This window comes from Dromiciops gliroides, chromosome 2 (genome assembly GCF_019393635.1).
Source record: "Dromiciops gliroides isolate mDroGli1 chromosome 2, mDroGli1.pri, whole genome shotgun sequence".
NCBI lineage: Eukaryota > Metazoa > Chordata > Mammalia > Microbiotheria > Microbiotheriidae > Dromiciops > Dromiciops gliroides.
The window spans coordinates 462,096,074-462,121,431 of NC_057862.1; the positions used below are offsets into that span (position 1 = coordinate 462,096,074).

Genomic DNA, 25,358 nt, shown 5'->3' on the forward strand with positions numbered 1-25,358 from the left:
GCCCCCCCCCAACCCTGCCAAGGGGAAACGGGAAGAGAAGGGAAACTGAGGTAATACAATGAAATAGGTATTGGGAGAGGGAAAGAAAATCAAGGTTAGGGATAATTATCTCACATAATCAATGTCCACAAGTAGAAGTCTACCCAAATAAAGAGGAAAGGGTTTAAGAATGGGTCAAAAAACAGAAAGACATATACACAAAAGTTAGGTGCATAAATACATTTCATTCAACAAGCAAAACAAACTCTAAGGGTGTACAAAAATATTTATAGGGTTTTTTGAGGTGGCAAAGAATTACAATCTGAAGGGGTGCCCATCAGTTGGGGAAATTACTATGCTATATGGATGTCATGGAAGACAGTTTTGCTGTAAGAAATGATGAAAGGAATGGCTTCAGAGATACCTAGGAAGACCTGTATGAATGAACTGATACAGAGTGAGATGAACAGAACTAGAACAATTTGTACAGCGAATACTAATGGAGACAAACCACTCTGAAAGACTAAGGAACTTTGATCAATGTAAATAGCTAACCATAATTTCAGAAAACTAATGATTAAACACGCTATCAACCTCCTGATATAAAAGGAAGAAATTTTAAGTGCAGAATGAGACAGACATATTTGTATAAATGTTTGTGTGTTTATGTGTGTATATACATTTATTTTTTATATTAGAAATGGCCAATGAATAAATTTGTTTTGCTTAGCACAGTGCCTACCACATAGAAAAGACACTTTAAAAATGCTTACGGGGGGGCAGCTAGGTGGCGCAGTGGTTAAAACGTTGGCCCTGGATTCAGGAGTACCTGAGTTCAAATCCAGCCTCAGACACTTAACACTTACTAGCTGTGTGACCCTGGGCAAGTTGCTTAACCCCCATTGCCCAGCAAAAAAAAAAAAAAAATGCTTACCGAGGGGCAGCTAGGTGGTGCAGTGGATAAAGCACCGGCCCTGAATTCAGGAGTTCCTGAGTTCAAACCCAGCCTCAGACATTTGACACTTACTAGCTGTGTGACCCTGGGCAAGTCACTTAACATCCATTGCCTGCAAAAAAAAAAAAAATGCTTACCGAGACTTTCTGGGCAGAGCCAAGATGGCAGAGGACAGGCATGACTCCTAGGAGCTCTCCCCCAAATCCCTCCAAATCCCTTCAAGTATTGCCATGAGACAATTCCTTGAGCAGCAGAACCCACAAAAGGACAGGGTAAGATCATTTTCCAGGTAAAGACGGCTTAGAATGTGGGCAGGAAAGGTCTGTTATACTAGGGTGAAAGTGGAGTACAGATCCAGGCCACACCACACAGACCCAGCCCCAGCGAATCAGACCTCTGGAACGTTGGAATCAGCTGAGGCAGCAGCTACTTCTGGAACTCAGCTTACAGACTGGTAAGGTGGTTGACTGGTTGGCTGGGTAGAGACTTCAAGGGTCTGCTGGCACTGAGGTGGAACTCAGTTGTATTGCCCACGCTCAGAACCAAGAAACAATCTTAAGTGGCGGCCCAGGTGGGAGAGGGGCACAGGCACACCAGAGCTTGCAACCATAGTGAAACAGAATTCTGTTTCCAGGTTAAAGTACAAGCAGGCCTGTGGTTACTTACAAAACAGAGCACAGGCCAGGGGAGTGTAGAACATGCCTCTCTTTAAATTGTATCACCTGGGACCCCCTGACTCTTGGAACAAAGTGTCCTAGAAGGAGTGCCCCACTTTAAGAAGGAGTTAAAAGTTAAGAAATAGGCTGGCAAAATGAGCAGACAGAAAAAAATACAGACACTAGAAAGTTTCTTTGGTGACAAGGAAGATCAAAATACACCCTCAGAGGAAGATAACAAAGTCAAAGCTCCTACATCCAAAGCTTCCAAGAAAAATCTGAATTGGTCTCAGGCCATGGAAGTGCTCAAAGATGACTTTGCAGATAAGATAGGAGCTTTTTTTGGAGGGGGCAGAGCCAAGATGGCAGAGGAAAGGCTGTAACCCTTCCCACTCCCAACAAACACATCTACACACTCCAAAAATAATGCCATAGGACAACTCCTGGAGCAGCATAACCCACAAAATAACAGAGTGAGACTACTTTCCAGCCAAAGAGGGCTTAATTAGGCAACTGGGATCACCTGCTGTTCGGGCTGAGAAAGGAGCACAGTGCAGAACCAGCCCCAGGCAGGCTGCCCCTCCAGAGCCTCAGAATCTTCAACGGCTTCTTCTGAAGCTTGGCTTATGGACCACTGAGGGGGTTTGGCGGTCAGGGGGAATAGCTTCGGTCTCTGCTAGAACTGGGGCAGGGCAACCAAGTCCTGAACCAGCAGGCAAATTTGAGTGGCAGCCACCCAGTAGGGGAGAGGCACAGGCACTCCAAGCTTCTGACCATAGAGAATCAGATTTCAATCAGACATCTGCTTCTGGGTCAAAGAGAAAGCGGGCCATGGTTACTTACAGGTTAGGCAGGCTGAGAAAAAGCCCAACCACCCTCTGGGCCAAGCTGTAGCTCAGAACAGTGTGTCCTAGAAGCAGCAGTACACTTTAAGAAGCAGTTAAAAGGGGCAGCTAGGTGGCTCAGTGGATAGAGCACCATCCCTGGAGTCAGGAGTACCTGAGTTCAAATCTGACCTCAGACACTTAACACTTACTAGCTGTGTGACCCTGGGCAAGTCACTTAACCCCAATTGCCTCAAAAAAAAAAAAAAAGAAGCAGTTAAAAGCCAAGAAATAGGCAGTCAAGATGAGTAATAAGTGAAAACAGCAGACCATTGAAAACTTCTCTGGGGGCAAGGTAGACCAGAATACACCCTCAGAAGAAGATAATAAAAATGTTAAAGCTCCTGCATCCAAAGTTTCCAAGAAGATAAGGTAAGAGAGGTAGAGGGAAAAAAAGGAAAGAGAAATGAGAGTTATACAATTAAGTCATGAAAAAAAAAAGTCAGCAGCTTGAAAAGCCAAATGGAAAAGGAGATACAAAAACTCTCTGAAGAAAATAATTGCTTAAGAACTAGGATTGAGCAAATGGAAGCTAATGACTTTATGAGAAATCAAGACACCATAAAGCAAAACCAAAAGAATGAAAAAATAGAGGGCAATGTGAAATATCTCCTTGGAAAAACAGCTGACCCGGAAAATAGATCCAGGAGAGATAATTTGAAAATTACTGAACTACCTGAAAGCCATGATTAAAAAAAAAAAAAAGAGCTTAGACATCATCTTCCAAGAGACTGTCAGGCAAAACTGCCCTCATATTCTAGAAGCAGAAGATAAAATAGAAATTGAAAGAATCCACCAATCACTTCCTGAAAGAGATCCCAAAATGAAAACCTTCAGGAATATTATAGTCAAATTCCAGAACTCCCAGGTCAAGGAGAAAATATTACAAGCAGCCAGAAAGAAAAAATTCAACTATGGTGGAACCACAGTCAGGATAACACAAAGTCTAGAAGATTCTACATTAAAGGATTGGAGGGCTTGGAATATGATATTCCAAAAGGCAAAAAAAATGGGATTACAACCAAGAATCACCTACCCAGCAAAACTGTGTAATCTTTCAGGGGAAAAAAATGGGAATTCAATGAAAGAGAGGACTTTCAGACATTCATGATGAAAAGACCTGAGCTGAATAGAAAATTTGACTTTCAAATACAAGACCTTAGAGAAGCATAAAAAAGGAAACAGGAAAAGGAAATCACAAGGAATTAAACTGTTTACATTACTACATAAGAAGATGATACTTATAACTCATAAGAACTTTCTCGTTATTAGGGAAGATGGATGGTGTATATTTAGACATAGGGCACAGGTGTAAATTGAATATGAAGGAATGATATCTAAAAAAAATTAAATTAAGAGGTGAGAGAGGAATGCACTGGGAGAAAGGGAAAGAGAGAGGTGGAATGGGGTAAAGTATCTCACATAAAAGAAGCAAGAAAAAGCTTATGGAGTGGAGGGGAAGATGGGGGAGGTGCAGGGGAGTGAGTGAGCCTTACTCTCATCAAAATTGGCTCAAAGAGGGAAAAACATACACACTCAATTGGGTAATCTATCTAACCCTGCAGGAAAAGTAGGAGGGGGGAGGGGGGAAAGAAGGGAGGGCATATTGGGGGAGGGGAACAGTCAGAAGCAAAACACTTTTGAGGAGGAAAAGGTTAAAAGAAGATAGAAAATACTGTAAATATCATGGGAAGGGAATAGGATGGAGGGAAACACAGTTAGCAATAGTAATTGTGAAAAAAAATTTTGAAACAGGCAAGAGCAATATAAGATGATGATGATGATTGAATGATTGATGGATTAATAAGGATTGGATAAAGATGAGGATTGATTGATTGATGATGATGATAAAACATATGGTATTTTGCCAGAATATTGTGAAGAAAATTCTTTGTCAGGTTTAAGGTACTATATAAATATTATCTATTACTGTTATTACAATAATCAACTTGGGTTTTTTGTAAGAAAATCTCTCTTTAAAGTACTATATAAATGTAGCTTATTATAAAAAAAAAGAAATGATGAGCAAGATGCTATCAGAAAAACCTGGGAGCAGCTAGGTGCCACAGTGGATAAAGCACCAGCCCTGCATTTAGGAGGAACTGAGTTCAAATCTGGACTCAGACACTTGACACTTACTAGCTGTGTGACCCTGAACAAGTCACTTAACCCCCATTGCCCCACGGGAAAAAAAAAAAAAAAGAAAAACCTGGAAAGACCTACATGAGTGGATGCAGAGTGGAATGTACCATATACAAAATAACAGCAATATTGTAAGATGATCTGCTGTGAATGACTTGGTTACTTTCAGTAATGCAATGATCCAAGACAACTCTGAAAGACTAATGAAAAATGTAATCCATCTACAGAGAAAGAACTGATGGTATCCGAATACAGATTGAAGCATTTTTTTGTTAGTTGCTTTATCTGAAGTTTTGTTTTTGTCTGTTTTCTTTCACAACCTGACTAATGTGGAAATGTTTCACATGACTATTCATGTATAACTTTTAAAAAATGCTTATTGACTTACTATACATGTTTGAATCAAGGATTTGTTTTGCTTTCATTCTCAATTGAGAAGAGATGGAATGAGGAGGAGAGGGCAGGTTTTTGCTTTTTTTTTTTTTAATTTAATTTATAAGAAGAAAGAAAGAAAATGCCCAGTTGATAGATGGGGGTGTCTAGTTCAAGGAAAAGCAAGGAGGCCAGTATTTCTGGATCACAGAGTACATGAGTTAGGTTAAAAGGAGAAAGAAAACTAAAAAGGTAAGAAGGGGCCAGGTTACAGAGGGCTTTAAAAGCCAAACAGAAGATTTTATATTTAATTCAGGAATAATAGGAAGCCTTTGGTTTGACTGAATAGGAGGGTAACATGATCAACCTCGTGCTTGAGAAAGATCAATCTGATAGCTGAGTGGAGGACAGACTGGAGTGAGGAGAGGCTTGAAGCAGGGAGAACAACCAACAAGCAATTGCAAGAGACCAGGAATGAGGTGATAAGGGCCTGCACCAGGGTAATATCAGTGTCAGAGCAGAGATGTGAAGGTAGTAATGACAAGACTTGGCAACTGATTGGAAATGGAGAGTAAAGAGTTGCAAATGACCCCTTAGTGACTGGAAGGATGATGGTATGCTCCAGAAGAATAATAGGAAAGTTAAGAGGAGGGGAGGGTTGGGGAAAAGATGAATTCAGTTTTAGATATGTTGTGTTTAATATGTCTATAGAATATACATTTTGAATTGCCTTTTGACAGGTCAGCAGAGAGGTTAGGACTGGACAAATAAATCTAAGCAGCATCTACAGAGATGATAGTTGAAACCATGATAATCAGAGATAGGTAAAGGGGATAAAACTATTCCAACTTGCTTATGGAATGGAGGTTTAGTTAGGAAATCCTGGGGAATAAACAAAAGATACTGAGACAGTAACTTCTAAGTTGCAACCCACAAAATTGAAAAGTGTTTCTTCATAATAAAATCCAAGAAGCAATAATAGAAAGGGGAATCTCATTCAAAATAACTACAAAATGCATAAAATATATAAGAATCGATCTACCAAAGCACACAAAATTCTTGCATAGATTCAATTACAAAGTGCTTCTTAAAGAAATAAGGGATAACAAATAGCCAGAGGAATAGTCAATGTTCATGGCTGAGTCATGTCAATATAATGGAAAAAGGTAGGGATAGAGGGAGAATAACATTTCCAGACCTCAGATTGTATTATTAAAGCAGCAGTCATCAAAACAATGTTATTGGTGGAAAAATAGAGAAGTAGATCAGTGGAACTGACCAGATAGGGAGAACCAGAAACAATGTAACTCAATAACCTAGTATTCAATAAACCAGAAAACATAAATTAGTAAAGAACTCTTCATTTCATAAAAATTGCCAGCAAAAACAGAAAACAGGGAGCAGCTAGGTGCCACAGAGAATAAAGCACCGACCCTGGATTCAGGAATACCTGAGTTCAAATCCCACTCCAGACACTTGACACTTACTAGCTGTGTGACCCTGGGCAGGTCACTTAACCCTCATTACCCTGCAAAAGGAAAAAAGAAACAGAAAACAATCTAGCAAAAATTAAGCTTAGACCAACATCTAACAACATATTTCACTATAAATTCAAAATGAATACATGACCTTACCAGTAAGGATCATGTCATTAAAAAATTAGAAGAAAAGCAATAATATACTTTTCATCGCAGGAATAGGTTGATGTTTTCTTAACAAAACAATGGATATAAATATATTACAAAAGCTAAAACACATAACTTTGATTACATGAAACTGAAAAGCTTCTGCACAAATGTATATAATGTATCTAGGATACGCAGGGAAGCAGATTAGGAAAAAAAACTTTTATCAAATTTCTCAGATAAGGAAAAATAAGAGAATTAAGTATCCAAGATATATACAAACAACTAACAGATATTAAAAAAAAAACCACAAGTGACCAAAAGATATGAAGTTATTAAAAAAAAGAATTGCAAACTATTAACAACCATATTAAAGAATCCTCCAAATCACTAATAAGAGAAAATGTAAAAACAACCCTGAGGTTTTTACCTCACACTCAAAATTGGAAAGGCTGGCAAAAAAATTAGTAAATGAAGGAAGATATAGGCTCACTAGTAACTTTTTGGTAAAGCTATAAAACAGTCCAACTGTTCTGAAAAGCAATTTAGAATAATAGGAAGGACAAAAATGAATATTCTTTAAACCTATAAATTCCACTTCTAACTCCAAGGAAGTCACAGATAAGATGAAAGTTCCCATATAGACCAAAACATTTATACCAGCAATTTTTATGACAGAAAATAATTGAAAACAAAGTATGGTAAGTGCTCATTGATTGGATAATAACTAAACAAACTGTGGCATGTGAATGGAATGGAATAAGAAATATGAAGAACATAGAGAAGCATGGAAAGACACTATCTGATGCAAAGTAAAGTAGGGAGGCAGGGTAGAGGGGGAAGGGGGAATGTACACATTGACTACAGTGTAGCCAGGAAGAACAATCACAAAACATTTAAAAGAGAATGCTGTAAAGTTACAAAGAATAAGCAATGCTCCAAAAAAAGGTACATGTAAAAAAACACCAGCTTACTCGTTTGAAGAAATGGCATGTTGTATGAGTTTTCAGACTTTTTTTTCCGTTTTGTTGATTTCTTTAAAAATAGTATTTGTTATATAGGATGGCTCTCTGGGAGGGGGAGATATAATGGGAAAATTTTTGATAATATGTAAAAAGATATCAATGATCAAAAATGTTTATGATAAAATTTGTTTTTCTTTAGTTCTCAATTGAGGGTTAGGAGTGGAAGAGTGAGAAGGCAGATCTTTGCTGACTGAAGATGATAAAATATAATTTTTAAATAAATAAAAATATATCCATAAAACTTTATTTTAAAAAAGGTTCGTGAATTGAATCAAAGTGAATAAATAGAACCAAGAAAACAATATGCATATGTTGTAAGTCATTTTTCAGTCTTCCTGACCTCATTTTGGGATTTTCTTAGCAAAGATACTGGAGTGGTTTGCCATTTTCTTTTCCAGATCATTTTACAGGTGAGAAAACTGAGGAAACAGGGTTATGTGACTTGCCCAGCATCATACAGCTGATGTCTAAGGTCGGATTCAAACTCAGAAAGATATCTTCCTGACTTCAAGCCTGGCATTTTATCTACTGTGCCACCTAGCTACCCTCATATATACAATTACAATGATGTAAATGCAAAGAACCCCCCCCAATAAAAAGTGACTGTTGTACTTTATATGTATTAACCAATTTGATCATCCCAATAATCCCCTCTTAGCTATGTCATGTGTTGGAATTGTATCCTTCAGCAAGTCACAAATTCTGAGCATGAAGTTTCCCACATATAGAATGTCCAGTGATTTTCCCCAACTATAGGTGAATTATACTACTAAGTTAAATAATATTTTTGTCTCTGCTACATAACAGGATTGTTGCAGAAATAACTACTAAAATATCGATATTTCAACAACCATGTTTAAAATTACATATTTTTAATAATTTTGCAATTTCACTATCATATATGTGGCCACATGGCCCCAAGAGCAAATTATGCATTAGGAAACATGAATGTATATACAGCTTGCTAAAAAGCTGGCCAGATGTCATTTTACCACTGATAGAATAGCCTCAAATTCCACTCAAGAGTGCGACTGCTTGACCGAAATAACAGCAGCATAAGCATGCCTGCATGTTATTAAAGGAAATAGTGGAAAATTTCACAGGCTGACATCCAGAACGTCTGCGGTTCTTTTTCATATTTCTTTCTTCCTGCAAAGCCGTTATTAGAACAGGACCATTTTTTTTTAAGCCTGGAAATTTCCACTGTGTGTGTGTGTGTGTGTGTGTGTGTGTGTGTGTGTGTGTGTGTTTAACTAAATCTTTAAAAATGTAAGCTGCAACAAGTTTTGTGATTCTGGCATAATAAAAACAAGCATTAAAGCAACAAATAAATAAAAGAACACCCATAATCAAGAATGAGAAGTCAGACTCGAGTTTGAGACTTATTTCTTGGTTTATTTGGAGATATTTGGTTTTAAGTAAGCAAAGAAAGTAGCCAGAGAAGTATTTAGACTATTTGAGAATCTAATCATTTAATTTAGGTTCCAAATATGAAGACTATATTGCATAATGGATCTCAGTTTCTCTTTATGTTACAGTGTAGCCATTCAAAATGCACACATTAGTATAATAGCTACAAGGAAAAAAACAAAAAGGGAGATTTTTCAATATAATATTGTGATGAAAAAGTAAATTCTATAATAATGAAGGTGAATTATAATGCTATGGTTATTCAGTCTGAAGTCAAGAGAAGATACTTATGTATGCTTCACATAAGATTTAATATGCTAGATGGTGAATCACATTCTATATGCTTTTCATTAAGATAAGACCAAACAAATGATATTGGTTAATTTTTGCTCTTCATTTATATGAATACATGAGAAACTAGATAAGGGCTTATTGATCCCTTTTTATTAAAGGGATAAAAAGAAGGGAAATTCCAGACCATGAATTTTAATTAAAAAACAAAGACTTTAAACAAGCCTAAATAGGTGAAAATCAGTGATCTATACACAGAGGGTTGGGGGCTGGTGAAGAGGGGAGTATCAATGCCAAAATACAAACCATTTCCAGGCTCTAAAATCTTTAAGAGAATTTTTTTTTTGTTGTCTTAATACTTCCTTTAAAATTACACTCCAAATTCAATAGACAGCAAAAAGAATCTACTTACATTATCTCAAAATATAAATGCTTCACAGCTAATAGAGCTGTGAAATAGACTAGCTGTTCTGGATTTCAATTTGGAATCACATAAGAAAGGTTAACTGCCCATATACTCTGACCCAACAGTTCTAAATCTAGACATGTACCCCAAAGAATTCAAAAACAGGAAAAACAAAATCTGGTATATAACAAAATAATCATGGCAGCATTATTTGTGGAAGCAAAGAATTCAAAGTAAACAGCCATTGATTGTGGAATGCTGAAAAAAAATTAAGATATATTAATATGATGCTAAGCAGCAAAAAATGAAAAATGTGTATAAACAGCAAAGAAAATGTGTATAAACTGATACAAAGCAAAATAAGCCGAAACAGGAGAATTTGCATAAGGACTACAGCAATGTAAACAAAAAAAAGATCATTTAAAAACTTGAACTCTAAGTAAAATCAAGTAAAGTACTGGAGAAAAACAGAAAACACCTCTTTCCTAAACAAAGCTGGATGAAGTCTCTCAACCTTGCTGACTGGGTACATTACACACATGTGTTATGCAATCTCAACTGGGCACTTACTGCGGCAGTCCTTTTATTCCTCCCCTAATCGATTCTGGTATCTCATAGCCCTCAGGAAATATTTGATAGCCTCTCTTCCCTCCTGTAGCTCCCAAAACCATCTTCTTCCCAGCCTCTGGCAGATGACAACGTGGTCTCTTTATTAAGAAAAATGGAGCCATCCAACACGAGCTCCCTCTTCTCCCTTTCTCTTCATCTAAAAGCTCCTTTTCCCTTCTCTTCTCCTTTCCTTTAGTCTGACAAGAGATGGCCTTTCTCCAGGCTAAAGCCAACCCCTCTAGATGTGCCCTTCGTCCCATCCTCTCCTATCCTGTCCAGCAGATTGCATCCTCAACCACTCCCTCAGCCCCTCACATCTTCAACCTCCATCTACTGGTTCCATCCCTTGGGAGACTGTCAGTTCCCAGATATTGGAGGTCTCCAAGATGAAACAAATGACCATTTGATAGGGCTACTGGATACTACTGTAGGGATTCTTGAATATAAGGAGCTAGACTTGACCACTAAAGTGTTTTCTCTAAGTCAGAGTTCTATAATCCTAAATTTTGGTTTGGAGGTGTTAAGGGCTAAAATTCTAGCTAAACTGTCTAAAATATTTAATGAGTGGTCGCCAATAAATTATAAGCTTTAGCAAGAGTTAGACTTTTAAGCGTTTATTAAGGAGAATAAGAATTTGGTAAAGAGAGAGAGAAAGGTCTAGATCCCTATCTATTAAAGGGAGAGCACATTTCTAGCTCCGCTCTCCACCAGAGTCCTCAGGAAAGAGCCTCAGAGTGAGCGCCAGTCTCTTCCTTCCTCCTCCCACTAGTCTGCATCACTTCCTGACGCCAAAGAAAAGACTCCTGGTCTTGCCCTCAAAGACCTTCGTTTCATGGACGGAACTCTTCTACAGTAAGTCTCCAGCAGGTGGTGTCATTCCAATCGTTACAGTTGTAAGAGGTCATGGACATGGAGCTCTATCTAGCCCTGGGGGTGGGATGGGGGTTCAATAAATGAAGTGCTGCTGGGAAAAACCAGAAGTAAACATGGCATAAGGGGATCTGACAGGTAATGAGGCCCTTGAAGACATTTGGCATTCTGAAGGAGGGGATAGGGAAAGGAAAGGAGTAGTAGAGAGGCACTTCATGCCCCTGCACAACTTTCTCTAAATCTATAACCTTGATCATTCACTTGCTATCATCTTTTTGGGCAGAGGACATCTGGGGTTAAGTGACTTGCTCAGGACCACACAGCTACTGTCTGAGATATTTGAACTCAAAAAGAGGAGTCTTCCTAACTCCAGGTCCTGCATTCTATCAACTAACTGTGCCACCTATCTGCACTCTCTCCTAGTATGTGTCTCCTCTATGATGACTACTCAATCTCCTAGCTCATCATAGATATCATATTCCAATACTGTGGATGCTTCCAAGTATGAGAATTGGAATGACACCCCTGCTGGGAGGGACACTGTGAGCTCTGGCCTGAAAAGAAACCATGTGACTTTAGCGTCCGGAAGTGACATTTGCCACCCCATGGGTCCTGTCAATCAGCGCTACCAACCAATTAGCTTGGAGGTGTGTGTGTGTGTGTGTGTGTGTGTGTGTGTGTGTGTGTGTGTGTATTGCCCTGTTTCCTGTTTCACAGGAGGCTTCGGGGAGGAGCAAAGCCTTTTTGTGGCCAGACAGGGGCTTGGCATTAGAGACAGGCAGGATAGGGAAAGCAGGCAAAATCTCATACTTTATCCACATGTTTCTCTTTGCTAACCCCGAATAATACTTTATTTTTTGTTTGTTTTTGTTTTTGCGGGGCAATGGGGGTTAAGTGACTTGCCCAGGGTCACACAGCTAGTAAGTGTCAAGTGTCTGAGGCCGGATTTGAACTCAGGTACTCCTGAATACCGGGGCGGTGCTTTATCCACTGCACCACCTAGCTGCCCCCCAACCCTAATACACTTTAATAAATACTTAATGCCCAAAGATTGGTGCTATACGTTTTCTAATTTAAGGTGATCACTCATTAGATTTTAGACATCACAGCTAGAATTTTAGGCCTTACACAAGGTTCTATACTGGGTCTTCTCCCTTTATACTCTCTCAAGTAACTGAACTCATCAGGTCCCAAGGGTTTAACTATCATCTCTATGCAGATGATTCCCATCTCTATATATTCTGCCCCAGTCTCTCCCTTGAACTCCATTTTCACATCACCAATTGCCTATGGACATTTCAAACTGTATAACCCTGATACATCTCAAACACACATCTAAAATTTGAACTCGTTATCTTTCTCTCTAAAAACACATGCTTCCAAACTTCTTTATTTCTCTCACAGGCACCACCATCCTTCCAATGCCTCAGGCTGGCAATCTCAGAACCTAGACTCCTCAGTGCCCCTCATCTCACATATCAAATCAGCTGCCAAATCTCAACATTTATAGCTTTACAGTATCTCTCCATCACACCCCTTTCTCTCTACTCATTTAACTACCAACCACACTAGTTCAGGTCCTCATCACCTCTCACTTTAATTATTACAATAGCCTCAGTCTTCCTGCCTCAGTTCTCTCCCCACATCAATCTACCCAGAACTCAACTTTCAGTGATTTTCCTAAAGCACAGCAGAGTCAACCTCCAACCCCAAACTCCAATGGTTCCCTTTTATCTCCAGGATCAAATATAAATTCCTGTTTGATATTTAAAACTCTTCATTAAGGGGGCAGCTAGGTGGCACAGTGGATAAAGCACCAGCCTTGGATTCAGGAGGACCTGAGTTCAAATCCAGCGTCAGACACTTGACACTTCCTTTTTTGTTGTTGTTTTTTTGTTTTTGGTGAGGCAATTGGGGTTAAGTAACTTGCCCAGGGTCAGTCACACAGCTAGTAAGTGTCAAGTGTCTGAGGCTGGATTTGAACTCAGGCCCTTCTGAATCCCGGGCCATTGCTTTATCCACTGTGCCACCTAGCTGCCCCACTTGATGCTTATTAGCTGTGTGACCCTAGGCAAGTCACTTAAGCCTCACTGCCCCACCCAAAAAACAAACAAACAAACAAAAAAACAAAAAAAGCCCCTCACACCTCTTCATTACCTGGGCTCATCCTACCTTTCCAATCTTCTTATCCTTTACTCCATTCCATGCATTCTATGATCCAGACACACTGGCCTACTTCAGATTCCTCCTTCTCTCTCTGTCCATGTCTTTTCACAGATCTCCATGCCTAGAATGCTTCCATCCCCACCCAGGCTTCCTTCAATTCTCAATTAACCCTAACCACTCTCCTAACCTCCAGACTCATATCTTAGACTGCCTTGTGGACACTCAAAATGAATGTCCCATACACAGACATGTTAAATGTGACATGTCCAAAACAACTGATTATCTTTCGCCAAAAAACACTCCCCACTTGTAAATTTCCCTGTCACAGCTGAGGGTACTACCATCCTCCCCAGTCACACAGGCTCACAACCAAGGTGTCATCCTTAACTCCTAACTCCCTCATTCTTCCTCTGCTCCCATATTCAATCTACTGCCAGCGGCTGTCCATTCTACCATCATCCCATCATCATGTCTCTTGTAGACACCCCCCTTCTATCCTCTTTTGCTGTCACCACCACAGGACAGGTCCTTATCACCTCAGACTTAGACTACTGCAAGAGCCTGCTAATTGGTCTTCCTGCCTCACGTCTCTCCCCACTCCATTTCATTCTTCAGTCAGCTGTCTAATTAATCTTCCTAAAATGCAGGTCTAACCATATCACCCTCCCTACTCAAACTCCAAAGACTATCACTTGCAGCCACACATAAAATCCTCTGTCTGGCCATAAACTGGCCCCTTTCCACCTTCGTAGTCTTTTTACTCCTTATACGTCCCTCCCTCCCTATCCCACTCCACTCCTAGCTGTTGCTCTAACTAGACCTTCCATCTCAAGTCTCCAGCCATTTTCCCTATCAATCCTCCATGCCTGGAATACTTTCCCTCCTCACCACCTCTTGGCTTCCCTGCATTCCTCTAAGTCCTAGCTAACATCCCACATTCTACAAGAAATCTTTCTGGATTTCCCCTTAATGCTACTTCCTTCCCTAAGTCAACTATTTCCAATTTATCCTGTACATAGCTTGTTTGTACATATATGTTTTCATCTTGTTTCTCCCATCCTGTGAGTTCCTTCAGAGATCATAGACTCTTTTTGTGCCTCTCCAACATTTAGCACAGTATGTGGCTCATAGCTAATGTTAATAAATGATTACTGACTGACAGACAACCCTATTTTTCCTCTAACCACCTATAGGACTTACCTGTCTGTATCATTCAGTAAAAAAAAAAAATGTATATTACTCATGTGGCACTAATATACGCCTTTATAATGTTATCTCACCTGCTAACACAAGACTTTCTGATTCCCTAGGTCAAAGTGCTCTCTTTCCTCAAATTACACTGTAGTTATTTAAATGTATTTTCCCAGTAAAATATAAGCACTTTGTGGGCAGGCACAAGGAATTTTTTACGTTATGTATTGCAGTGCCCAGCATAGTACCTTACAGATAGCAGCCCTTACGGTTAGCTGACAATGACACCCAAAAGAGGTATTTAATAAACTTTCTGAATGGCAACTAAATGAATTTGGTAGTAGAAGAAAAAGTCAAATACGATCCCAAGAACAAGACTAGGGTACTCAACCAAGGGGACTGCTTTTGAAAAGAAGGAAAAATGATGAAACCAGACCTGATTCTGATCCTGTATCTTGACCCAAATGAAACTGTCATGTACCAAGTGTGTGAGGATGGTGATAAAGTACATAGAGATCAGCCATTTACCTAGCTGAATTCTCCTTATATTCCTTGTCATCCAATAGGCCCTAATTCCTAGTAAAATTATTAATAAAACTAACTTCCTAGCACACAATATCATATGAAGATAACACACCTGAGCTACCCCACATCCCCAATGGAAAGGACATGTGTCTGAGTTGCTTTTCCCCTTAATGACTACCCATTTCCCCAAACCCACCCAGACACACTTGCTCAAACATTCAACTCTGGGACTGCATGGGGTTAGATTAAGGTTAAGGTTTAGCCCTAAAACAAAAGGAAGGCATACTACCTCTCTCATATCCTGCACACCTAATGAGAGACAGAAAAAGTGAAGGACTTAAATATGGTTTTCTATTAAAAAAATGTTTCTGATTTTTGTGAACAACTTTCAAATAAAATTCTTAAAATGCAATCTATAAATTGTATTGTTCTTCCATACAATAAATGGGAATAATTCTAACAACAAATTCTGACAACAAATTTACTATTAGTTTTTAAAGGATATATTGCTCTCGTTTTTCTTGGATCAAAAACAAGACAACATAAACATACTAGGTATGTAAAAGTCAATTACAACCAGTACTTTTAAGAGTTAATTCACAATACTATTGTGCTGTAAGAAATGATGAGCAGGAAGAGTTCAGAGAAACCTGGAGGGTCTTACGTGAGCTGATGATGAGTGAGATGAGCAGAACCAGAAGAACATTGTACACAGTATCATCAACATTGAGTGTTGACCTACTGTGATGGACTATATTCTTCTCACCAGTGCAATGGTACAGAAGAGTTCCAGGGAACTCATGATGGAGGAGGATCTCCAAATCCAAGAAAAAAAAAGAAAGAAAGAACTGTGGAGTATAGATGCTGATTGAACCATATTATTTCTTTTGTTTTGGGTGCTGTTGTTTTTTTTTTTCTATTTTGAGGTTTTGCATCACTGCTCTGATTCTTTCTCTTGTAACAGGATTAATGCAGAAATAGGATTAATGTTATTATGTGTATATATATGTGTGTGTATATATATATCTATATGTATATGTATAGATATATATAGATATAACCTATATCAGATTACCTGCTGTCTAGGGGAGGGGGGGAGGGAGGGGAGGGAGGGAGGGAGAAAAATCTGAAATTGTAAAGCATGTATAAACAAAAGTTGAGAACTATCTTTACATGTAACGGAAAAAATAAAATATCTCAAAAAAAAAAAAAAAAGAAAAAAAAAAAAAAAAAAAAAAGAGTTAATTCACAGACTAACTTGTCACCAAACTTTTTATGCTGAATCAGCATGGGAACCAGCACATAGCATCACCCCATTGTCTAGTGTAAAAAGCTTAGCTCACTTAGTATTTGGTTAATAGGACTACAACAAAAGACACCATACACACTGGTCCTCTTAGTACAAACTATTTTTGAATTAGAAGAGCCTTAAAAGCCTCATATTTTACAAATGGGAAACATGAGGTCCTGAGAAGTGATCTGCCTAAAGCCACACCCCAAATCACAAACAGAGCCAGAACCAGAACCCAAGCTAATTCACTATACCTTCGGTTACCTGCATCCCTGAAGAAAATCTGATCTTCACTCAACCAGTAGAGACCAGAGCAAAGTAATTTGTCCAAAGCTGACAAGTTATTCCAAACTTTTTCCTAAACGATGGATAGGTGAAGTTTTGATAGTACTAAAAGATAAGAAAAAGAAGCCAGTTGATCACATTCATACACATATACTGTACATGATCATTTGTCTTGAAATAGTGGGGCATAAAAGCTTACGTTCTTTCCACAAATGATCATTTTAATTATTCAAAAATGTCAACTGTATGAAATATAAACTATTCTTTATTAAACAATTTCTTCCACTACCCTCAAAGCAAAAATTAAGTTTTATTTCAGTTGAGTTTTTAAAATATTTGCTCACTATTTTCTCTTTTTTTTGCTAAAATTTCTTTTTTCATCCTCACTTCACTCCCTCTTTGTTCTAATGTTCTCAAATGCATGAGATGAAGGAACAATACCACAATACAACTGCAGGCTTCCTGCCTACTGCTTAGCCATTATTCTTCAAGACTTGAGAACTTTCAAAACAGTCTTGGGCTGCTTTGAAATTCCCTCTTTCAGATTTTCCCTCCTTCATGGAACATCTATTTAAAAGAATGACTTCTAAAATAGCCTGTCAAAATGCTGTGTCCAATCACAATTGCCAAGGCAAACTAAAAATGCCAACCTTAAAGATGGAGGCCTTCATTCTAAAGTAGGGAGTCCAGAAGAAAGTGTAACTACAGCTACCCAAGCAAGGAAATAGTATTTTTCTCATGATGAAATGAAGGAAGTTTGTGAAATACCTTCATAGTCAAGCTATGCAAATTGCCACTAGTTCTATTTTTACATATAACTATACTAAGATCTAAGGGGATAAAGTCTCAAACTATACAAAGCTGCAATAGAAAATGAAGGACTATATAGTTTCTCATTACTTTTAAACAAATGTTAGCTTTAAGACAAGCCTTTTCACAAACAACTAAGGCAAAAGGAGAGGGATGGGGGGAAGATCTCTAAATGGGTCAAAAATGAGAAACCAATAGTAAATGCAAAGTCTCTAGGATGGTTCCTCATACATTTAAGGTGGTAGTTTAAATCACACTTGCTAATAAACTTACTGACAACAAGGTTAAAACAACAGGCTAAACAAGGCACTAACAGAAAAGAAATAAGCAGTAAGAACAAAGAACTGTTGGCCCTGCATAGTAGGAGTCCAGGCCATTTAAAAGACAGATGTAATTTTTTTCTTTTCTTTCTTTCCTTTTTTTTTTAACATAGAAGAGGTAAAATTTCACAATCAACTCAACTATTTCACACCTATTTAAAATAACATTTTTTAAATCTCAGTATTTTGTAACAAAAAGATTTCAACCATTAACCTACTAATGCCAAGTAATATTAAAATAAGTCAAACAACAAAATCATTTGGATAGTTCCTTGAACTCTGTTATAATGAGGATTTAACCTGTATTCTCAGTTTTCAATTACTCATTTGAGACTTAAACTAATTGAGGATTATCCTCAAATCTGAGCATTTTCATCTACCCACCCACCATTCCAGCACTGCTACCCAGTACTAAGCAGTAGTACTCTTCCCAGGGGAAGAGTAGATCATACACTGTTTTGTATTATCCAGCTTAATGTTGCCTCACCTCCATTAATATGGATAATCAAAAGTTAACTTTAGGAGTTCTGGGAATATCTTCTAAAGTATTTCCAAAGACATGGGCTTCAAAATACTCATCTAAAGTCTCTAAGCAATGAAAATTAAGTATTTCATAACATAGACACTAGTGAATACCTTCAGAGATCTTAGATGTTAGTTTAATCCCTTTACAACCTTTCTAATAAAACTTCAATGAGGTAAATAAAGCAAATATCATTAACCACTTTACAGACAAGAACGTTGAGACTTGGAAAAATTGTGACCAGCCTAAGATTGCACAGCTATTTAGTGTCTTCTCTAATTTTAGGGAGGAGGAGAAAGCTTTTTTTTTTTTTGGTGGGGCAATAGGGGTTAAGTGACTTGCCCAAGGTCACACAGCTAGTAAGTGTCAAGCATATGAGGCCGGATTTGAACTCAGGAACTCCTGAATCCAGGGCCGGTGCTTTATCCACTTTGCCTCCTAGCCGTCCCGGAGAAAGCTCTTTTAAGGAGTGAGTGATATGGAACATCAAGGTGCAAAGTGAGAGGAAAAGTTATATACATACTGGTGGAAGCAATCAGAAGTTTTGCTTAGGGTCTTGTTTTTGTTTTTTTAGGTAAAACCTACTTGCCAGCCAGCTCACCACACTACTTCTCTTGCCTCTAGGCTACAAAGTTGGCACTCCTGAGAATAAAACAAACCTTTATTACTGACCCATCATAAACTGGGCTAGGCAGGAAGATAGCTATGGAACTGTTAGTGCTGAGAAAGATCAAATAGGGTCACAACTCTCAATTATCTGGAATCAGATTATCTAGTTTGTGGAGAAGCCAGCCTCTTAGCCACTGCCTGTTCTCTCCACTCCTGCTGGGAATCTTTTGGCCCTTTCACTGCTCATTTAACATCTCCACCAGAAGGAAGAGAAGGGAGAATAAATTAAAGTCAATTCTATCATTTGTTAGTGGGTCGAAATTAAAGTTAGATTAAGAATCCCATTTATCGAAAATTTAAGAAATTTTAGGAGAGAGTTATGTTAAATAAAAAAGTCATCAATTACTCCCAGAAAGGCAATGAGCCACAGTAACAACTATAGAAAAGATTTACAATAAACAACAGTATACCCAATTACAAGACTGCTCCTTGACTCTCAGAGTGATAAGCAAAACTAATATAAATTAGCTTTTGCAGATCAAATGCAATGATTTTTTAAAGCCATTTTATAAAATAGAAAATAAGCAAATCTCCAAACTTGAACACAGCTTTCCCTTCCCCTGACAATCAGGGTTATTACTTGTAGCTTTTTCTTTCATCTATTGCACTCTAACAAAGAAAGGGAAAAAAAGAATCATTCATACTTGAGTCCTTTCTGCTCAAAACACTAGACCTTTTAACATCACAGAAAACAGAGGAAATACTGGACAGTACACTACAAAAGTAAGTTCAAACTAAAAACAGGTAACAGTAGACCTAATGTTAAGGCCTATTGAGTCTGTTGTGCACCTTCAATCTTGTTTAACAACTCTTGCTTTTCCAGTCCCAGGCAGCTTATTAACAAACTAACTATTGTGGTAGTTTTTGCTATGTAGACAAACAGCCATTGGAAACTATATTTAGTTTAAATTTGCAACAAACTAACAGTTTTCAAAAGGATTTTAAATGCTCTGGGCAAGGTTTAAAATCATCCAGTCCTAACAGTATTGGAATTATTTTCACAACAATTAGAGTTTTTATCTTGTCCTATTGCCCAGGCTGAAAATTAACAAGTGAGGAGATCCTATAAAAGATTTATCCAAAATGTAATGGTCATGAATCAAAGGGAAAAGATTCTACAAACAGGTGGATGAATTTTTAAACCCTTGTCTTTATACTACACAGTTCTTGACATATCACCCTGCAGGTAAGCCTATCTCAATTCTCTGATTAAGTATACACCCTATTAATTCAAGGGGAGACTTTGCAAATAACCCTTTCAGTAGGTAACTTTTGCATGAAAACATCACCTAAGAAAAAGCGATCAGCATCATATTCCTTATTTAAATTCAAATCTACTTATGGTTTGGGTCTTTTGGGGGGGGGCAAATAGGATTTGGGGGGTTTTCTTGGGAGTGGTGGAGAAAGAGGCAAACATTTAAGTCCTTACTAAGTACTGTCATCTACACAGAAACACAACTCAGGAAAACCATTTTTAATATACTCATTTCCAAATTACTGGGAATGGATATCAAGTAATTTTTGTTTAAGTATGTTTTATACCCTTCCAAGTTCTTTTCATTGTGATAAACTTGTTGAAAATGATATTTCTAATCTGTATCAGATTTATAACACAATAGTTTCAGAATTTGAAATACACAAAAAGGAAGTTTCTGTATCAGAACTCAACAGTCTACAGATACAAAATTATATTTTTCTTTAACTATTCTGTATTTTCAAAGACTGTGGTTAAGGAATGCTTAAGACAAGTATTTCCTAACACATCTATCCCAGAAATCTTATCTGTATTCTACAGTCTTCACCTCCTTCCTATCTTGTGCTCTGTTAAGTAGGAAGTTGTATTAATTTTTATATGATTAGTCAATTAAGTCACTTCTCTCATCAACATAATACAAAATATTTGATCACTTAGGATCATGGCAACCTAGATTACTGCTCATTTAAATGCAGGACCTGAAGCAGCCGGCAGTGTCAGGGAGAGTATAGTGTTCAATATCATTTTACATGTTACCAACAGAGGGTTCATCTTACACACAAACAATGGGCACTGGCAGGGTGTCTTCACCCTCCTAAAGCCCCACAAATTGTATTTCTCCATAAAATGATTAAAAGATTTGAAGACATCTGGAATATTCGGAAGCTCTTTTGTAGCTTATTGCCAATTTTTTAAAAAATCATTCAAAATACGAGATTCCTAATTATGTTTTTCTCCCTCTCATTTTATTTTTCTGCTCTACCTACGCATTGAACAGGATGTGCATAGGAAGATTTTAAATGAGCAGTTCGAAATAACAGATTAAATATTTCCAAAACCAACAAACTGTCCAAAAACTTACGTGTCGAAAAAACTGTCCAAAAAACAGGGTTTTTACCAAAATGTGTTATGTGTCTGTATACATTGCACGGATGGTTTCTTGAAAATCGATTTCTTTAAAAATAATTCTCTAACCTAATGAAGTGCTTCAATGAACACTTTAAACCACTGCAGTAAGTATTCGGTGTAATATTCTAAGCTGGGAATTTATTTCTCTTAATGAAAGAGACTCGGGAATCTTACTCAATACTACCACTGCCCTCATCTCATTCAACTCCATTTAAAACCAATGCAGTGAGACAGCTGGTATTTTGCCTTCCCATTTTCTTACAGTACGAGGTTAGTCAGAAAAACAGGTTGGTTTGAAGTGCAGTTCAAAAATGCAAAATAATTTCCCAAAGAAAAGGGGAAAGAGAGAAGGCGAGAGAGGGGGTTTAACTGAGGAAAGAATCCTTGGGTAACTTCATGGGTATTCTATCACAAACTCAATAGTTTTCTTCCCCCCCCCCCCCATCTTGAACAACTTCGTCACTGTACAATGTCTTCTATAATGGACTAGCAATAGCGACTAGAAAGACCACATTTTAGGAACATGGGTAAACGAAAGAAACCCCACTGTGTTTAATCATTAAAACAAAACTTTTAACCTTTGTGAGCCCGAGAAGAGGGAGAATTATGGCCAAAGCCCAAATTTAATTCGGACTTGTCTGGCCACTTCTTTCTCTTTCCTTGTTAGCCAGGGACCCACCTTTCTAGTGATGATATGACGGACAGAAAATTGTTGTAAGGGCCACTTGGACACAAAATGGTCTTTTTTTTTTCGGGGGGGGGGGGGCAGGTTACGGGACAGCAGCCCCAACAGGTCTGTTGGGGTTTTCCTCGCCTTTCCCCTTCGGGGGAACTACTGCTGTCTAACTGGCCAAGCCCGGGAAAGGCAGGAGCAAAATAAACTTTGGGGCGAGGGGAAGGAGCGCCCCCCGCGCGCCCCGCAGCCCCTCGCGCCGCCCCCGGACGCCCCCAGCCCGCGACAGCCCTGTACCTCGGCTCCCGCCCGTCCGTGCGTCCGTCTGTCCGCCCGTCGGCGCCTCAGTTCCTCCTCCCGGCCGAGGTTCGCCCGCCTCAGCCGCCCCGGCAGCGCGGGCGCGCCCCCCCCACCACACACACACACACACACACACACACACACACACACACACACACACACGCACGCACACGCACGCACACACAAACACACAAGACACCCCCCCCCCTCCCTGCCCAGGCTCGGGGCGCTCCGAGGGGCGAGGACGCGGGGACGCGGGGACGCCAGCGGCGGGGCTCGCCCTCCTCCTCCTCCTCCTCCTCCTCCTTGTCCTCCTCCTCCTCCCTCAACCCTTCGCCCCCGCCCCGTTTTCCGTCGCCGCCTCCTCCTCCTCCTCCTCCTTTATCTCCACTCACCGCCCGCCGCCATCTTCCTCGCTGGTTGGATTTAAATAGGAAACTCGCCCCCCGAGCGCCGCCAGCACCGCCGAGGAATAGGCGGCTGAAGCTGGTGCTCTGGCCGCGGCGCGGGGACCGCTGGGAGATGTAGTCCCCAGGCCCCGCCCCGCACTACAGATCCCAGAGGACCCTGGGACCAGGGAGCCACACTTAAGGTCCTTTTAGCCCCAGCTTGCCTTTTCCGAGGCATCCCAGCGAGGGGCTTGGAGATCAGAGAAGGTCAGAGCTGGAAGGATCATGGGATCATAGGATTAAGAATCAAGAGGGACCTTTGAAATGTATAAGATCTCAAGACTCGAAAAGATATTATAGATTAGGTAGGCCAACCTGTACTTGATCAGGAATCCCTTCTACAATATCCCCAGTAAGTAGAGTACAACACTTATGGAGGACCCATAGCCAATGAAACAGCCCTTTCCACTTTGGGCTGGGTCTAATCTTTGGGGCAAGTAGACTGATCAGTGGAGAGGATGCTAGGCCTGGACTCAAGAAGACCTGAGTTCAAATTCGGCCTCAGACCTTACTAGCTATGTGACCCTGAGCAAGTCTCTTAACCTCTCTTCGCCTTACTGGAGAAGGAAATGGCAAACCACTCCAGGCTCCTTGCCAAGAAAAGCCCATGAACAGTATGGTCCATGAGTTCACAGAGAATCCGATAGTACTAATAAACATCAATGTTTGGGAAATCGTGTGTGAAGTTAGCTCTCTGCCTTTGCAATTTGCCTGCAAGTCTTATTTGGCCCAAAGAATGGAATAAACCTTATCTCTTTAATATCAAAGACTCAGTGTCTTCTCTTAAATTTTCTCTTCTCCAGGCTATATCCATCACAAGTTCTTGCAAATGATTTTTTAAATTGATACCTTTTGGTGTAAAAGTTACATCCAATTCATTTATTTTTTTAAGGTTCTGTGAGTCCCCTCTCCTCCACCCATCTCTCCTATAGGAAGTGCAAGGGCTACACACCTGATAACCTGTTAGCTTTGACCCATTTCCAGCCTGGACCAGCTCAACTCTACTTAGGCAACCTGGTGCTCTGTCAACATTCACTTTTGTAAGATTTTGAGTTCCAAATTTTTCTCCCCCTCCCTCCAGATTCCCTTCATCCCTCCCAAAGCCAGCAAACAGTCTGATATAGGTTATTCATTACAATCATGTTAAATATGTTTCTACATTAGTCATGTTGTAAGAGAAAAATCAGAACAAAAGTTAAAAAAAAAAAAAAGGAAAGAAGCAGCAACAACAACAACAAAAGTGAAAATAGTATGGTTCAGTCTGCATCCAGACTCCATAGTTCTTTTTCTGGATGTGGAGAATATTTTCAATCATGAGTCTTTTGGCATTGTTTTGGATCCTTGTACTGCTGAGAAGAGCTAAGTCTATCACAGTTGATCATCATACAATGTAAATACTATGTACAATGTTCTCTTGGTTCTGCTCATTTCACTCAGAATTAATTCATCTAAGTGTTCCTGGGGTTTTTTCTGAAATTGATCTGCTTAACATTTCTTTTTTTTTAAATCTTAATAGTATTTTATTATTTTCCAGTTACATGTAAGGATAGTTTTCAACATTTGTTTTCATAAGATTTTAGTTCCAAATTTTTCTCCCTCTTTCCCTTCCCTCCCCCCTCCCCAAGACAGAAAGCAATCTGATATAGATTATATATGTACAATCACATTAAACATATTTCTACATTAGTCATGTTGTGAAAGAAGAATCAGAACAAAAGGGGAAAACCTCAAAAAAGAAAAAACAATAACAAAAGTAGAAACAGTATGGTTCAATATGCATTCAGAATCAATAATCTTTTTTTTTTTTGATATGAAGAACATTTTCCATCATGAGTTATTTGGAATCATCTTGGATCATCTGCTTATCATTTCTTACAGCACAATAGTATTCCATTACATTCATATGCTAGAACTTGTTTAGCCATTCCCCAGTTGATGGGCATCCCCTCAATTTCCAATTCTTTGCCACCACAAAAAGAGCAGCTATAAATATTTTTGTTCATGTGGGTCCTTTTCCTTTTTTATGATCTCTTTGGGATATAAACCTAGTAGTGGTATTTTTGGGTCAAAGGGTATGTATAGTTTTATAGCCTTTTGGACATGGTTCCAAATTGTTCTCCAGAATTGACCCAGAATGGTTGGGTCAGTTCACGACTTCACCAACAGTGCATTAGTGTTCCAATTTTCCAACATTTCTCATTTTCCTTTTTTTGTCACATTAGCCAATTGGATAGATGTGAGGTGGCACTTCAGAGTAGTTTTAATTTACATTTCTCGGGGCAGCTAGGTGGCGCAGTGGATAGAACACCGGCCCTGGATTCAGGAGGACCTGAGTTCAAATCCGGCCTCAGACACTTAACACACACTTACTAGCTGTGTGACCCTGGGCAAGTCACTTAACCCCAATTGCCTCACTAAAAAAAAAAATTACATTTCTCTAATCACTAGTGATTGAGAACATTTTTTCATATGGCTATAGATAGGTAACTTTAATTTCTTCGTCTAAAAACTGCCTGTTCATATCCTTTGACCATTTCTCAATTGGAGAA

The 25,358-nt window shown here is 39.1% G+C and overlaps 1 protein-coding gene across 4 annotated transcripts in view; it reads right to left on the reverse strand.

Annotated features, from left to right (window-relative positions):
* Positions 1 to 22,828, reverse strand: part of NCOA3 (nuclear receptor coactivator 3) — a 206,826-nt gene extending 183,998 nt beyond the window's left edge. The window contains exons 1-2 of one of the 4 annotated variants that reach the window (XM_043989114.1): positions 22,756 to 22,810; positions 16,662 to 16,787 (exon numbers count right to left, since the gene is read on the reverse strand). The gene's annotated coding sequence lies outside the window, so the exon portion shown is untranslated. Of the gene's footprint in view, positions 1 to 16,661; positions 16,788 to 22,357; positions 22,415 to 22,755 lie in introns of those variants that run through there. The other 3 variants (XM_043989116.1, XM_043989113.1, XM_043989115.1) reach the window with 3 other exon arrangements.
* Positions 22,829 to 25,358: the final 2,530 nt, after the last annotated feature.